The sequence below is a fragment of the Indicator indicator genome, chromosome 22, assembly GCF_027791375.1.
Source record: "Indicator indicator isolate 239-I01 chromosome 22, UM_Iind_1.1, whole genome shotgun sequence".
In the NCBI taxonomy this organism is placed as follows: domain Eukaryota; kingdom Metazoa; phylum Chordata; class Aves; order Piciformes; family Indicatoridae; genus Indicator; species Indicator indicator.
In genome coordinates, this window is record NC_072031.1 from 12,188,390 (window position 1) to 12,205,245 (window position 16,856).

Below are 16,856 nucleotides of genomic sequence, written 5' to 3' on the forward strand. Positions count from 1 at the left end.
GTGTGATAGCAAGGAAGGAAGATGCAAATTGGCAGAGGAAACAAGCTCCATTTGTGAAGATTTCCTTCCTCTGAGACAGACTGCGAAGAGCCTCATACCTGAAGATAACCTGGTGGTAGTAAAACCCTTTCCAAAGAAAGCTGCAGGACAAGAATTCCATGAAGATGGCAGGACGAATCTCCTCAGTGGGCATCTGACTCAGCTTCCATGCTGATGTGTGCTGTATGAAAATACGAATGCAGCAACATCCAGCAACTGCAGCTCTCAACACTAGAGACCGTGTAAGAACCTGGGAAACACTGTGCTGGAACTAGTGCAACATGCTTTGAGCTCTTCATTCAAAAGGCTCTGTAAGACTCCAACAGCATACTCCATGCACTAAGCTGTGATGCTAAATATACCCACACCCCCCCAGAACAGCAGCAATTTGGTTTCAGTTCTATCTTTTAAACCACTATGGATATCAACTATTGCTTCCTTCTTCACATTAACACTGCTGTAAAGTGCCTGGCACAAATCTACATCAAATGAATATAATTACTGAGGAGAACACACATCACATTAACTTGTCTGTCTGGACTTCCCTCACTTCCCTTCCCTTACTGTTCTTTCCTCCTTTTCTCCTTCCTCTTTTGTATGGCAGTTTTGCTTCTATTTTTCTTCATAATTCATCTTCTTCGTCCTTCTTTCCTTCCAGTCTTTCACTTATTCCTCATTTCAAGTGTAAAGTTGATTGCTTTCCCTGTTTTTCTTTTTTCTTTTTCCCCAGGATTGATTGATTTACTCTGCACTTATGTAAATGATTTTATACAAAGCATATAAGCTATAGAACTCCCTGCAGAATACCATGATCACTGCTACCACCTGCATAGGTAAAGAGGAAGAAAAAAGAGAAGTGAAGTTAATGAAGTGCTAAATTAAGTAAGAATCTCTTACATCATACTTTGAAGCTTGCCAAAATCTGACTCTTCAGATGTACTGCAACAGCAATTTTCTAAGACTCAGGTCCTTTGCAGGCAAAATTCTTTCGTGTCAGATAGGAAAAGAAATAGAGATTCTCCCAGCTGCTACAGCAGGGACTAGAGGATGAAGTAATCTTTCAGACAACCAGATCCCAACACTGGAGACTGCTGGTACTGCAAGGTACCTACAACAATGCAATTCTTCTTGCCTGCTATGGAAAAGAAAGGGAAGGAGGATGAGGGCAGGTATTTACTTTTCATATCTCATCTGAAACACCTGAAGGACTTGAGGCAAAGTGATCTCTGTTGAAATTCATATTGTATTACTCAATCTATCCTTGCTTAATTCACCTCATGAAACTCTTAAATGGTACCCAGGCTATAGGCTAGCACTCTACAGAGATGGGAATTACATTCCTAATTACAAGATATGGTACTGCCCTAATAATAAGTACTGTGCTCAAGAAGTCCCCACCCAGGGGGATGAGCTTTGACCTCTTTTAACAAAGACTGCAAAATAGTTGATAAGAACATTAAAGCAAGCCACTGCTCCAGAAATGATGTGTTGACTCGCTCTAAGCCCTCCGGTGCTGGCTGCAGAAATTAGCTTTTGAGTACATCTCACTAGTCTAAGCTGGTGATAGCTGTCTGTCCCCCAGTGCTAGAGCAGAGTTGGGGTAACAGCACATGGCAATGCAGAGGGGAACTAGAAAGGCAGTTTGCCTCCACAGTATTCACATGTTTTACCCCACAATTCCCTAACAGCACCAGGGCAAGCTCAGCTCAACAGGTCCATTCCAGGCGTTGCTGGAGAAATTAACCAGAATTTTTTATGCATCTTCAGGATGAGACTTCACAACCCCTGGAATGGCACCTCCACAAAACACACCCTACCCTTAAAAGGACTGGGCCTTGCTAAGCTGTCATTATTGCTCCTCACATTTCCTCTCAAACAGCACCTCTTGCCCCAAGAGCACTCTCCCTCTTCACACCAGCATCAAAAGCCTGCTGCAGTCTCTAACTGGGGACGTGTTTTCTTCTTCAGCACAGATTCATAGCATTTCACAGCAAACCTTCAATTATCACAGCACATGACTGTAAAACTTGCTCAACTGGAAATGTGCAGCTATTTCTAACCTTGCCTTCAGTTGTCTTCCTTCTTTTGCCCCCAAAGCCATCTAAAATAGTATTCTCCTGGAACCTCTGTGCAGCCTGCCTAGCACAAAGTTAAACCGTAAGTCAAAATGATTCAAATGATATGGAAATATATACATCTCCTTCACCACTGTGCTGGGAACATGGCTCCTAATGGGACACCTCGACACATTACTCATAAGGCCAAGACATGTGGCATTTCTCAGAGAAACTGCACAGTCTCCTTTTTATGCTGGATGACTTATAAGCAGCAATCAGGTTTTTCCTTCTGGGGATGTGCCTTCCGTACACATAATTTGAGTCCTTAAAATGAACCCTCTGATCTGGATTCCACCTGCTTGGGAGGGAGAGGGAACAGGGAAAAATTAAATAAAAGAAAAAAAAGAAAAAGAAAAGTCTTGGAAATATATAGCAACAAGAAACTGGCAGGACAAACTCACACTCCCACTGTGCCAAATTGCAAGTTTAGTAATTCTGTTTTCTTCCCGCTGAGTGGAAGGTGTCATTAGCTGCTGTATTTAGAGCCACAGAAAAGGTTCTTGGAGCAATCCCCAGCCTCTCTCTGAACCAGGTGGCTGATGACCATGGGAGCTCTCTGCAGCTGGGGACCTTCACCTTTATCTTCCTGTAGTCACCACTTCAATTTTAATGGAAAGGAAATAAATGGAGCAAGTGGCAGGAGAGGAAGAGAAACTCTGCAGCTATGTCGTTCTCCTTCGGGCTGAGATCCACCCCTGAATCAGGGCCACCTTACAGTCCCTGTGCTGCATAAATCATTCTGGGGTGCTTTTAACTCAAGAATAGCTTTCCTTCTGGGAGAGGATTTCTCCTCTAGGCTGGTCTCTGTGGAGCACCCATTGAACCAAATCCTCATTTCTGAAGATTACTACAACAATTCAATGAATCATCCTCTAACTGTGAGCCTTGGAGGGGAGCGCGAAGGCCTTGGAAATGTCCTGCAACCATCCACATGTGCACCTGGGCTTGACTCCTTCCTGCTGGCAACAATCCTACACACTTTTCAGAATGTCAGCCCATCTGACCAGGAGGAGACCTCCTGCTTATGCCAGAGTTCCTGTCTGCTGCAAATGCCTGCCCTGGCTTTGCTGGCAGCCCCTGTGACAGCCAGGAGGAATGGTTGTGTTTGCTCGGTGGGATTTCAAACAAATAAAGATGCAATTCCAGAACCATAGGTGGTCTTTGTGATGCATGCCATGAGGAGGGGAGGGGGAACATGAGGAATTGCCCCTTTCATGTGGCTACTGAGGATGGGAAGCCCTGCTGTTTCCAGATTTGTTTGGGATGGTTGTAATGAAGACCACCTGTGCTGCCTGAGAATTGGGAAAATCTGTGCAAACATTCATTATTTATAAGATAGCTGTCCAGAGGCAAATTGCCTGGAATCTATTAAAGGGAGAAATCCCAGCTCCCTCTGGCAGTTGCCTGGCACAGGCCTCTTCCACTGACACAAAGGGAGGGGATAAAAAAAAAAATTTAAAAATCACTTTCATTTCTAATTAATCTTCTGGTATATAATACTTTTAATCAGAAAAAAAAATAATCTGCATGCTGTTTGAGAGAGGAAGAAAGGAGCCAAAAGCTCTGGCATCTTGGCTACATTTCAGACCTCATCCTCTTTAAATCTGAGGGAGCAGGTGAACCTGCAGCCCACTTCTCTCCTCCATGCAACCGAAGGCCCTGCAGGGGCTGCTTTGGAGATGAGGAGTGGGACTGTGTGTCTACAGACTTGACTATTTACCCTGGAAAAGAAAATGCAGGCAATGATAAGTGGTGGGGAAAAGTATTTGGAAGATGCTTTAGACAGAAATGAAGTGGACTCTTGGACAAAGCATGGATGAGACAAGAAGAAAAGCCCAAGGACAAGGAGATCCAGCCCACACATTATCTCTTCAAAATAATAAAACCCCTCCAAAATTACACTCCCCAACCCCAAATTTCCTATCCCTTCCTTCTCCTTCCAATGTCTCTCTTCCCTTCATTCATTATTAATGCCACTGGGGGTACAGATTTGCACTTTGGTTTCTGAAAAATTAATTCAATGATTAAAATTTCAGTCCCTGAGTGATGGAAGCAGCTCAGGCAAGCTGGAGATGCCCCTTTGCAGTTGGAAAGCCTTTGGTATGCTGCCTGCTTACCCCCTGCATGAGAAACTTCCCTGTAGACCTAGCTCAAGGGGGAAAATCTGGTAGGAAAATGAGTTTTTAAGTTGATCAAGTTCTGCTTTTGTGGAGAAGCCATATTAATTTAATACCCTATCAATACTCAATTCCATTTAGAGAGCAAACCCTGGGTTCTTTCAAGGCTCAGGTACTCAGTGGCTTTCTACATGGCCCCCTGGGTAAGCAAAAATCTCCAAATGAACATAAATATTAATCAAAACTGTACACCTATCACTCATTAGCAAGCTGACTGTTGGCTGAGAGACTTTTGGTGTGCCTGATGCAATTGCCTATGACACTGTGCTAAAATGAAAGAAGAGCACAGAAAGGCCCAGGGAGGAAGACAACTTCTCAACACACACAAATGTCTCTTTTCTCACCTGCACCCACTACCAGTGGAAAGAATAACATCCACAGAATCTGTGAATTGGAGAAAAAAAAGCATGCCAGGTCACACAGTACCTGCCACAGGGGGCAATTTTGCCCCATTCCTAAAGAGACTCTCCACTGCAAATTCAGTATCAGATTAAGAAGGTCCTTTCCCAGGCTTCCCTTCCCATCAGCTCCATATCAAAGGAAAAAGCAGGCAGAAAGCCTGTGCAATTCTCCACCCTCAATTCTTGGCATTGTTATTTTTACCTGTTTTAAAACAAACGTGAGAGGGGAGTCAGAGCTCCGAGCTGCACACAGAGCTGAGGAGCTCAGAATCCTTCTCTAGATTTAGATAAGAGAAGGAGGAGGAAAGGCTGGATTTAGATTTTATAAATACCGACTTCATTCCTAAGGTGTTAAAAAATGGCAAAATAGAACAAATACAGAAAAATAAGACTGAGTAGAAACCCAACTAAACACTGAAGCAGAATAAAGATGGCAAACTCATCCATCCTTGGGAAGCAGCAGGCTGAGAACATGGTGGGAACTCAGGGCAGCACTGGCATGACGTTCCCCATCAGCCAACACTGTGTTGCTTGTGCAGCTGTTGTGGGGATAAGCAAGGGACAAAGAGGAATGGGGAGTGTTGTGAGGAACTCTACTGAAATCCTCTGCAGGCAGGAAAATAGCAAAGCTCTGAAACAGAACCAATTTTCTTTGAAGCAACAGGATTAGTGACAGCCCATGTTGCACTTCATTGAGGTCCTGACTAAAGGAGCACTGAATGCCAACCACTCAAAGCCAACTCCTGGCTTCAGACACTGCATTTGCTCCTGAAATATTTTATCAAAGTTTCTAAAAACTCTACTAAGTTAAGATTTTGAGAGAAAAACCTCTTTGCCAGCTCCAGAAGAACACATGCTGTGTGTATCACCAGTACCATGCTATCAGGAACAAAAAAGCAGTGCACAGAAAACCTACTTTTTACCTCATTTGCTGAAACTTTGCAGGGAGAATGTGCAGAACACTGGCTAGTTGGAAAACCTGCTGCTTTTCTTTCTCAAGGTGTGGCTTCATGGAAGTTTCAGAATATGTGGGCTTTTATGTGCTGTTCAACTCTTGAAGCTGTTCTGAGCTGAGAGCCTTTAGCATCATGGTCCTGTACCTACAGGACAGACAGAGCATCACCGTGTGCAGTGCTAGCTCCCTCACATGCTGTCATGTGCCAGCCTTCCCACCTTGGGACAGGCTCCTTCATGCTGCTCTTTTTAAAGAGTCCAGTTGGCTTTACTGAACCTGCAGCTCTTAAATCTCCCCTTCTGAAAGGTTCAGAGCAGGATACATCCCACCTCACAGCAGTGTTGACTCCAGCCTCGTGACACCAACACACCAGAGATGACGTGCTGGGGTGCACAGCCCTGACGCTCCGTGCAGAGCAAAGAGGAAATGGAAATGCTGGAACAAGCACTTTGGCACAGCTTCTTGGCTGGGCTGAAGGTTTATTCCTGGGATGCTGCTTTCCTGCAGACTAAGGAAAATTAAATTTAGCACTTTGCAAATAAATAGGTTAAGGCTGAAAGGACACTATTTAGGAATTTACTGCTTACAGCAGCCTCAGAGATTATAGATCCATCACCATCTATTACCTTGCTAGTTACTGCTTCCACTCTGTCTATCTTCCCTACTTACAGAGTGGTCCTTTCATCAGGTCTTTTTCTATTCTAACTTGAAGCTGTCATCACTCTAATGGAATTATATGAAGAAAAACAACTTTGGGCTACAGGGACTCTGCCAGAAAGCCAAGGACATCTCCTGTGCTTTCCTGGGCAAGATGGTGGGATCCCTGCCTGGCAGAGACATGCACAGATGTCTGACAACCTCCTAGGAAACAGACTGACAGACAGCTGTTTACACACAGCCAAAACTTCTGAACTGTCAGCTGGGCCCTTTTAACACCCAGAAACAGAAGAGCTTTCCCAGGGCCTGGCAAACCAACAGCTGACTGGTAACCCCTGCTGCAGACTCATAATAGCTGCACTGAACATGATGTGAGAACCAGTCACCAGATGCACAGTTACAAAACCTACCTCGTGCTGCATGCACCTCTTCCACTATCTGCTGCTTAGAAAAATCAGCTGCACAGAGTCCCCTCTCCAGAGTCAGCTACATCCCAGAAATGCAGAGTGACAGCTAGCACATGAAACACTCTCCAGGGCTTTCCATTAAGACAGACAAACCCTTCAGTTTAAGGTTGAAACTTGTGCCAGCTCCCTGGCACACAGTTGAGAGAGATCCACTGCCTGCTTTAGCTGAAACCAAATAGAGATTAGAGACACATTAAAAGTTCCAAACCTCAGTTTGATATAAGATACAGGCAGACAGGCTTGTCTTCTAGAAGCTAAAGATGCCAACAAAAGATAATCTTGGGAGTTACCAAAGCTGGAGGTCATCCTCAGCTCTCAAATCTCCTCTTTCCCCCTTGGAGGAGGACGCCACAGTATGGTTTAGCTATGAATCCTTAGAAGCTAGATTTGACATAAAATACTTTTTCCACACTTTTTCCTCAAAAGATGTTCTCATGCAACTGGCAAGAAAAAGAAAATGCATTAAATGCAAAATCCTAAAATAGGACTACAATACCTGCTCTCAGAGTTAATTCACATGGGGCAGAATGAATGGGGTTTGTGTGTGGAGGTAGTTTGATTCATGTTCTTGTTTGTTTGAAGCCAATGTGAGGACAGGATAGGTCTTTCACCATTTCCAAGTATATGAATAAAGAGAGTTGATACATTATAAAATCCCAGCATTAATCTCTATCCATGTTAAGTATTAATTCCTTAAGTGGGTAGAACGTAAAGAGCTGAGTGGCAAAAACTGTTGTTGTGTAACACAGGATAGGACTCTACCAGAATCACAGCAGGCAGTCCCCACAACAAAGCTCTCCAGAAGGCTTTTCAGTGTACTGCTGCATTCTGTCATTGCTCCACAGATACAGCACTGTGGCAAGGACACCACCATTAATAGATTCACACTGCAGTGCTGACATGTTATGATCTGGAGAGCCTGCATGGCACATTGTGCCTAAGACTCCCTGATGCTGTGAGGTGCATCAAAGCTTCATGAAATGCCATGACTGAATGCTTGATGTGCTTCCAACCCTCTCCATCAATAACTGCCTCCAAATAGAGGTGGGATGCCTCAGAGCAAAGCAGGAGGTACACTCACAGTGGTCATTATTTTTGCTTTCCTACAAGTGGTTTCTCAAAATGTAAGAGAACTCTGTTTAGGTAAAGGTCTCAGAGAACACCCAAACATGGCAGAGACCGAGATGCCATGGAGAAGAGCTGCCTAACAAGCTTTGAAATATGTGCTCTTATCTTAAGCTGGCAAGTCAGTTTGAGAGAAAGCATATTAACTGGCTTAGGCTACACTAACTTCATGGTTTAGAGCCCTGCAGTAATTGAGCACTTAAGACTCTGAAGCACACAAGCAATACAAGGACAACAAGAGGATGGCACATCTTACCCTAGATGGTGTCCCTTTGGCTGCCAAAGCAGACCTGTGACTGTCACACCTCGATCTCTGTTCCTCACTACTTCCCCACTACATTCCTCCCCAAGCCTTGTGGGAAAGTCAACCACTTCATCATCCAAACTAAATCTAGGCTGAAACCATTGAACTCTGAAATCCTAGATGAGGGCACCAGGCAGGCATTTATATTTACAACAAACCAAGCAGACCTCTAGATGAGCCCAGATCCACTCTTCAGATGGAGAAGACAGATGTCCCTAACCATACCAGCATGGGAATTTTTTTGTCGTGTTTCCACATCTGCAAACAGTTTTTTTACACACACAAATACACACTCTCTTCTTTCCCTGAAGAGGAGAAAATCTTTTGCCCCAGTCCCCCATGGGTAGTAGCTGTAACTCCCAAAGCAAGAGATAAGTCCTAATTATATTTGTATTTAAACAACAGGCTGCTTACTCAAGAAAGAAGAGACACAGTGGCTGCTGCTGCTCACTCTCACTGGTGGCCTTGTGCAGGCTGAGCTGTGCTGCTGGTGGATATTTGCTGGATGATACCAGCAGCATCTCACACAATTGTTTCCTGGAGGTAACTGCTTTTCTTAGAGGTCTTCTAATAAACCTGTTCCTGGAGCATACAGGGAAAAAGTGAAGGAGTGGTACAAAAGCCATCTTGAAGTCCCTCAGCAATGCTCTGATTGCTTGCCCTCTGCATAATCAAACACTCCTCACAGACAGCTCTGGAGGCTTCAGAGATGTCCATGTGGGATCATAAGTGGAGGAAAGGACCAGAGGGATTACTAAAGTCTCTGACACTATTTGTCACACAGGGATGGCATGGAAGATGCCATCTTGCTGCAGCTGAACATGCTGGAGCAGACAAACACTGGCACAGAACTGATCCAAGGCTGGAGAGATGGCTTGTCCCCTCCACCTCCTCATGTCCAAAGACAGACAAACAAATTGAGCCTGTGGAGCAGCCAGGGAAGATGGTTGAGGTGCAAGGTACCCAGAAACTCTAGACTTTTCCCTCACAGAAGGATAAAAACCTCCAGCAATTTCCACTCCTTTTCATGTACAGCTTTGAACATAGCCACACACAAGCAAGCAGCAGGGTTGTGGTTTGCTGACACGGCTCTGCATGTTCTGCAAATTCACAACAGAGCAACCAGGGAAAGCAAGAAGTGTGCATCAAAAGCTGCTCTGCAAAACACCCATTTCAGGTGTGCCTTGGTATTCCCCCACTGCCTGGACACAGTCATTGCCTTTTCCTTCCAGAATGCTGATCACACAGGCTCTAAGCAGAACATCTTTTGAAACTACCAGAGACTCAGGTAAATGAATAACATAAATTAAAGAAATTTAATGCCAGTTGAAGGTGGCTGGTACCTACAGAAAAGGAAAGAAGCAGCCATGCTGCCCCAGGCCCCACTGGTTGCATCACACATCCCAGGGACAACTTGCTGCATCCGTTTATGTCCAACAAAACCTATCTGCACCATTACATCTCCAACTCGTTCACACACAGCTTCCCCTCTGAAGAACATTTTGAAAAGCTTCTCAGACCCCAGTGGAAGTCCACGAATGGTAATATCCTGCACCCAGGTGAGAGGGATAGAGAAAATCAGAATGCCAAGTAACCTAGAACAAAGCCACACGACAATTTAGCAGCAGAGAGCAAGAATCTGGGAGGGGTTTTGCTTATGTGTCCCCCTCTGTTTTTATCTGTTATTTAACATTGGCTTCTTCTCACAGTGTGTAAACACAGCCCTGTCAGCCCACACGGTCCTTTGTAAGCTGTTCAAATACAGCAGCAGGTGGACACAGACATCCTTCTCTCCCAAGACCTCCCACAGGGAGACTAGGCACAGCTAGCAACAAGAACAACTCTTCTTCAGCAAATGGCAAGCATGTGGGTGCTGGGAGCGTGGCAAGGGGTGGAGAAGGAAGAAGAGGCTTTTACTGTAGCAGGTAAGTCAGCCAGGATCTGCTCTGCCTCCTGCTAACTTACACTGACACAGCAGCAGCTTTGGTGTTGTCTGGGGCGCAGGGATGCGCAGGGCTCCCCAGCTCTGCCATGCAGCACCAGGATGGAGTTGGCAGCTGCCTGGTTTGAGGCACAGGCACAACCTGCTCCTTGCACTGTCCTATACCATCCATTCCCCCAGGGCTGCACGTTGCTACAGTAGCCTGGAAGCACTGTTTAATAAAATTCTCATCAGTAACCTGTGCTCCACGTTGGTGCACAGGACTCTTCCTAGAAAGCATGGTCTGTCTTTTCTCGTTCATTAAATAAGAGATATTTTAATGAAGGAAAAAGGGATTTGGAGAGAGGTGGGTTGCAAACTTGTCTAAAAAGGGTTATTCCAGGAATTTGGTTACTGACTATTGCATAATCACCGAATCATTTAGGTTGGAAAAGATCTCTAACATCATTGAGTCCAACTGTAAATCTAGCACTACTACATCTTCCAGAGGCTGTGGAAACAGATGCTGAGGTTCTTCACAGCTGGAATGGCTCCTGTCTGTTGTGTCCTGTTGCCTGGATGAAGCCATCAGCAGTACTTGACAGTGAGGGTGGTTGAAGTCAGGTGCAGAATTTGTAGGAATAACTCGAAAGCTGCCTTTTTTTCAGTGCTCTATTCCTTTGCAGAGAGAGGAGAAGTGCAGATGGGGAGGTAGACCTCATGCCCCCACAAACAGGCTGCTGCAGGGAGAGAAACCTGGAGGTATAGCACCAGAACTGCCATGCCCTTGGGACACGAGGAAACTGCAAAAGCAACTTGACAGCCAACAACTGATGATTACAAAGCAAACAGCAAATTGCAAAGGGATAGCCTGAATCTCAGATGGCATCTGTGAGCCAGCTTCATGTTTCCTGCCCAGAACACCAGGCCTGCTTTTCTGAAGTGACAGGTTCTGTATCTGCCTCACATTGCAGCACATCACTCACTCCAACAGAGAGGATGCACCCATCAGCAAGACAAATCTCTGACCTTTCAGGGAGCCTCACACATACCATCCTCCTGCTAGTCAGGAAAGACTCAGCCACTGGAATAACTCCCTAACATCAGCAGCATTAATTACCTGCATGGCTGGGTCTACCCTGGCAGACTCACAGGCATGGCAGGGAAGGGGAGCAAGTGGTGCCAACAGGCTGGAAATGGGTATTGTGCCAGACTGACAGGTAACAGGGGAGTGTATTCCCCAGCCCAAAGCTGCTCTGTATTCCCTATCAGCATAGACTATTCATCCTCACAACAGTCCACTGACATTGGCAGGAGCATCATCCACCTCATATAGATGGGAAACAGAGGCAGAGAAAGAGCATTAACTTTGCTCAGTTGGAAGAAGGCTTCAGCCCAGCCTCTTGAAGTCTTGGAGCAACATCTCTTTGCTCAGAAATTCTGCAGTATAAAGAAAACTTTCTGTTAGATCTCTCTGCTATCCTCGAGGTGACTGGTTTCATTTGGGAAAAAAAAAAAAGAAAAATAAAAGGTAAAAAACCCCTACCCTGCCCTAGGGGATAGGCAATTGTTTAGGGAAGCAGATGCAGCAAGACAGAAATTGTACTGGGATTAAAAAAAGCACACGAGCGAGCAGAATAAGATGAAGACCGCAGCAAGAATTAAAGTTGGGTCCTAACATGAAACAGGCTGCTACACTGTCTGAAAGAAAATGATGTGTAGGAAGCTTAAATATAAGATTTGATGCTGTAACGCCATGGATTGCTCAGTAGCTCCTATTTTACAGCTGCTGATTAGTGCAACCCAAAAGCAATCTTTGCTGACCCTTCCAGGAATCCCAGGGAGGCATCACACTAACGCAGCGATGTCAGCTGCTCCCAGAGGTGAGCAGGAAGCAAGCCTGCAACAAGCACATGGGCAAATTGAAAACAAAATATAAAAATAAAATAACTTCTAATTAACAAGAATGAGGATTTAACAGAGGCCTACAATCTCTAATCAATCTCTTGCTGCCTGGCCTGCTCCACCAATGAGCCCCATTGTTATTTTTGATTGTGTGTGCAGGAGTGCGAGGCGGCTGCTGGAAGAAGAGCACTCCATCAAAATGGTGATTTCTTTCTCCCCTCGAGACTCATCAAGGGTGAGGAGAAGGAGAGGGGAGAAGACAGAGATGTAAAAAGAAACAAACAGCTAGAACATGCTTCTCAGAGATACTCTACTGGGTTCAAGGAGGAAATAACTGAAATGGCAGGTATGCCAGGCATGCAGACTGATTCAGAGCTCCCAACAGCGCTGTCAGCTTCAAGAGGAGACAAGAGCACTCAGGCAACTAAAAGTAATCCCTGTGTTAGCCATCCTGCTTCTTCCAAGCCATACATTGTTCACTGGTGCACCCCAGACAACCTGGTGCTCAGGCTGTCCTGGAATCTCTGCAGACTAGACTCTTTCCACACATTTAACGACATGAGTTTTGTCTCCCCCTTTCCATCAGCAGTTTGTCAGCATCACTTTGTGTTTGAAAAACACCCTCCCAGTTCTTTCTTAATTCAATCCAGCCTCATTTCCCTCCTCCAGGAAAGAGAATGAAGCTATTCTTGTGCACATAGCTGCTCTGTTGCATGCTGCACACCTCGTCAGTACAGAGACAGCAGGACGGCAGGGTACAGAAGCCATGGGGCAAGCAAAGGAAAGTGGGCAAGTTAGAAGTGGTGTCTGTCCTTCCACCACACCCTTCTTCCACAGAAAGCCTTTGTGCCTTTTCATCCCTTTATGTTCTGCCTCTGCACCCATGGTGAGCCACAACAGAAGCAAGTGCTCACTTTCCAGATTGCCCTGAAGTTTGATAGTGATGGCTCCTCTGATAGATCTGCAAATCAACTCTGTACATAACACCTTAAAGAGGTGTGCATGGAAGACAGTGTGTGCACACTGGCTGTTAATTTAACAGGTTGCAGAAGAGCTGTTGATTTTATTACCTTATTACCAATCCAACAGGACACCAATAAAGATTTTATTTTGCAACAAGTGCCAGCCCTGCAGCTGGCAACACTCTCAAGCTGTGTCAAGATGCTTCTGGTTCTGCTTGCTGTCTGCTATCTTGGGTATTCTTTTTCAAGGCAACTTGGGGATGCTCTTCAATGAACAACCACTGGTGTTTGGGTTTCCATTTGATTATTTTGACAGAAAATAATAACATGGGCGAGACCTGAGAGAATTCCACACTCTGCAAGGCTGGGCTCTGAAGATATAGAAAATCTCTATCTAAAGGCAGCTTTTTGGTCAGGAGTATTTATGAGATCAGACAGCAAACACCGCTGAGATGCTGGGAAGAGTTCATTTTAACTTCCTTACCAATCAGCTTAGACTCAAATAATTAACATATGAATTATTACCAAAACTGAGCACTTCTTTCTGAGAAAGCAGAGGAATCTGAAACCACAAATAGTTAACACTGCCAGATTTGAGGTAGCTGCTACAGAGGATCAGATCAATAGCCTTTTCCATCCAGAATCCTATGAAGAGAATAATGAGCACCACATTCATGCCTGTACAGTGGAAGCTGTTTACGTGAAGCACAGTGAATAATCGAGTACGGATTGCTCTCTCTGAGCACTCTTCTTACTCTCTCTTCTTCACTCAAGTCTTCATTGCCAAGTATTTCCAGAGGATGGAGTTCATTGCTGCCAACTACAGAAGCAACAAAACCATATGTAGACATAACCCAGAAACCAAACAGCATGCATGGGAATTGTCTGCCCAACCTCTGTCATAAGAGGTTGCCTTTACACCTCAAAGCAGAGAGCTCTGGATATCCCTGCTTAAGGTAAATAAAAGTATTTAATGTAAAACTAGGTCTTACTATCTCTCCACAAAGATATCTCACCATTTTAGAAAATATACTGTGCTCCTGCTCTCAGCAGTACCTTGAAGCCATAGGATCTTAACTAAGAAGATTTGCTCTCTTTCCATTTTAAATTGATTGGCTTCAGATGCTTTGGCTGGGACTGTGTCTTTAGGCACACAAAAAGAAAAAGCCCTAGATTTAATTTCTCTGCACTGTTTGTTCATTTGTACAAGTGCCTTCAAATCATCTCCTCTTCAAATTTGACCAGTCTTTCTGTTTACCAAAAGACTTTCTTTTTCTGAAACAATTGTCATTGCCTTTCTAAAGGCCTCATTTCCTCACTCTCACTCAGGATCCAGCCAGAGACAAGAGTAAACAGCACGATGTACACATGGCCAAGCAAAGACATCCTGATATGCCACTGCTTAATTCCAGGTTGGCTAAGCTGATTTTGAGGCTCCTTGGCAACATTTGTTTGTTTTAATAGAAATCTTTAATGGCTTGCTAGAGAGGGAGTCCTTGCAGTTCTTGGACATCTCATGGGTGGGCTGGCCTAGACACACCAGTCAAGTAAAACACAGAACGCAAAGGCTGTGCCACAGCCTGAAACATCCAATGCAGAGCAACAGGAACGGGATACAAACTGTGAAGTGCTCCAATAGCTGTAATTGTATTACATCTAAACTAAACTCCTGGTGAGGAATCTGTAACACTGCTTTCCACAGCATTTAATTAAAAGAATAGAAAAGAGCAAACGGGGGGGAGCGAGCTGTGAAGGCTGAGATGCGGCTTTGCTGCCTACGCACTCGCACACAGAGGGTCTGAAAATCACTGCAACATCCTTGATGAGCTCATCTGTTGCATCAATAGGGATCACCAATAAACACTGATATGCTTTCATTGGAATTCAGTGCTCATTTACAGATGCAGTCATTTATATTCGCAGCATGGCACTGTGATTAACCCTTTCACTGAAGCTGTAATTCCAATTAATGCAAATTGGCTGGACACGTACAGCATGTGGATAATAAGCTCTATTACAGTAACAGCATACCTTGGTGGGGAAAACCAAGCACACCTTTCATCTTCATTTAGCTTTTGAAGGGGTTACATTATAGTAGCTCCTACTGCATCCCTGCTATTGAAGCCTTGCTGAAAATTAAATGCCACCAGCAGTGCTACTGAAAAATGTTCTAAAGTTTACAGGCAAACTACAGAACCTTGTAAAGTGCCAGGGGACTTCTCTGGTGTAATTATATAGATCCTGTTTCATAAATTGCTTGAATGGAATAAATACAAATAGCATTCCCTGCCTTGTGGCTTCTTTAGGTTAATGAAATGCACACAAACACCCACAGTCTGCTATGGCTCAGAACTTCCACAGCATAAACACACAACCTCGCTGGGAGCCGTAGCCAGGATTCAAGCCTTGGTACATACATGAGAACCAGCTGCCTGGACTCAGTAAGCAAATAATTTGTTTATATTCTACTGCTATTCTAAGCTGCAGATATTTACTGAACAGGGAGAAACAGTCTAAGATTTTGTATTTCAGGCTCTAATTAGTGAATCTGCTTCTCCTGTCCAAAGAGGTGTGAAGTAAGAGAGGCTGAGGAATTCCATGAATCAATAAGAAACCCACCCTTGGCTTGGGGAAATGTGAGATCTGCCCCACATGGTGACACTTACCTCCATCCTCTGGACATACTGGAGAATAAAGACTTGAGTGAAGAAATGAAACCAAGAAGAGTGTTTAGGGAGAGGAATCTGCACCTTATTATTCACTCTCCTGCATGCAAATTATTTCTTTTGCCATAACACAAAGGAGAATTTGATCCTACTGGAGACAAACTACTGAGATACCAGTCAGTTGCTGTTCATGTGGGCAGTATGCAATTTTCTCATGTTTTCAGAACTTTCTACACACATGCCATCTCTCCCAAGACACAGAAAGAACTGCTGGTTCTGCTGCATGGCCATGGCATGCAACAGATGTCTCCAGGAGTCTGCTGTAGTTTCAGTTCCTAAACACTTAACAATGCAGGCAGAGGCCTCTGGAGTGTTAGAACTAATAGCATTGCACCATCTCAACAGAGAACTGTTTTCAGGATTCAAGGACCAGTACCTTGAAACTTCCTAGTTACACTATGGATCCTAGGTGCTGTCTTATACTTACCCCTCACTTACTTTACTTGTTGTTTGCTGGTTTGTTTATCTGAGCCTCTAAAGTTGCAGAACAGGAAAATGTTTGTCCTGTTATGTAAAGAACTTATACAGCAGCAATCCAGATGCTGCACATAGCTGCAGGTCTGCAGAAACAGAACTACTCTACTTTGTTTGCTGAGTTCCCTCCCATGCTGAGCACTTCCAAACCTCTCATCCTTTGCATAAATGAGCCTCACCCCAGGGGGATCAGTGGGAGGCAGTTCCATTTGTGTTTGCCACCAAGAAGAAAGTTCTCCCACTGACCCATAAACTCGGGCTGTTGACACTTGAACCAACATAAAGATGGAACTTCACAGCTGGGTGATTCTAAGGTCACACTTCAGCTCTCTAATGCACCAGCCCAACTGTGCTAGCTGGAAGGCAAGGCAGAAGAAAAACAGCACCTATCAAGCCACAACCCAACCTCAGACCACCTAGCCAGACCAATAAAGGTATCAGACTGACAGCAGACAGACTGTTATTGCTACTCATCTGTGCTGCTCACATAAATGGCACTTCACACACGCAAGGATGAGTTGCTGCTCACAAGCAGTTCCAATTTACATAAAGACAAGATGATGACAGGCAGACAAGCTGGAGGACAGCAAAGACAGTAACGACATACAACTTGTAGTGAAGTAAGG

The 16,856-nt window shown here is 44.6% G+C and overlaps 1 protein-coding gene across 1 annotated transcript in view; it reads right to left on the minus strand.

Annotated features, from left to right (window-relative positions):
- Positions 1 to 16,856, minus strand: part of MAD1L1 (mitotic arrest deficient 1 like 1) — a 384,158-nt gene that overhangs the window by 77,192 nt on the left and 290,110 nt on the right. The gene's annotated exons all lie outside the window — the stretch shown is intronic.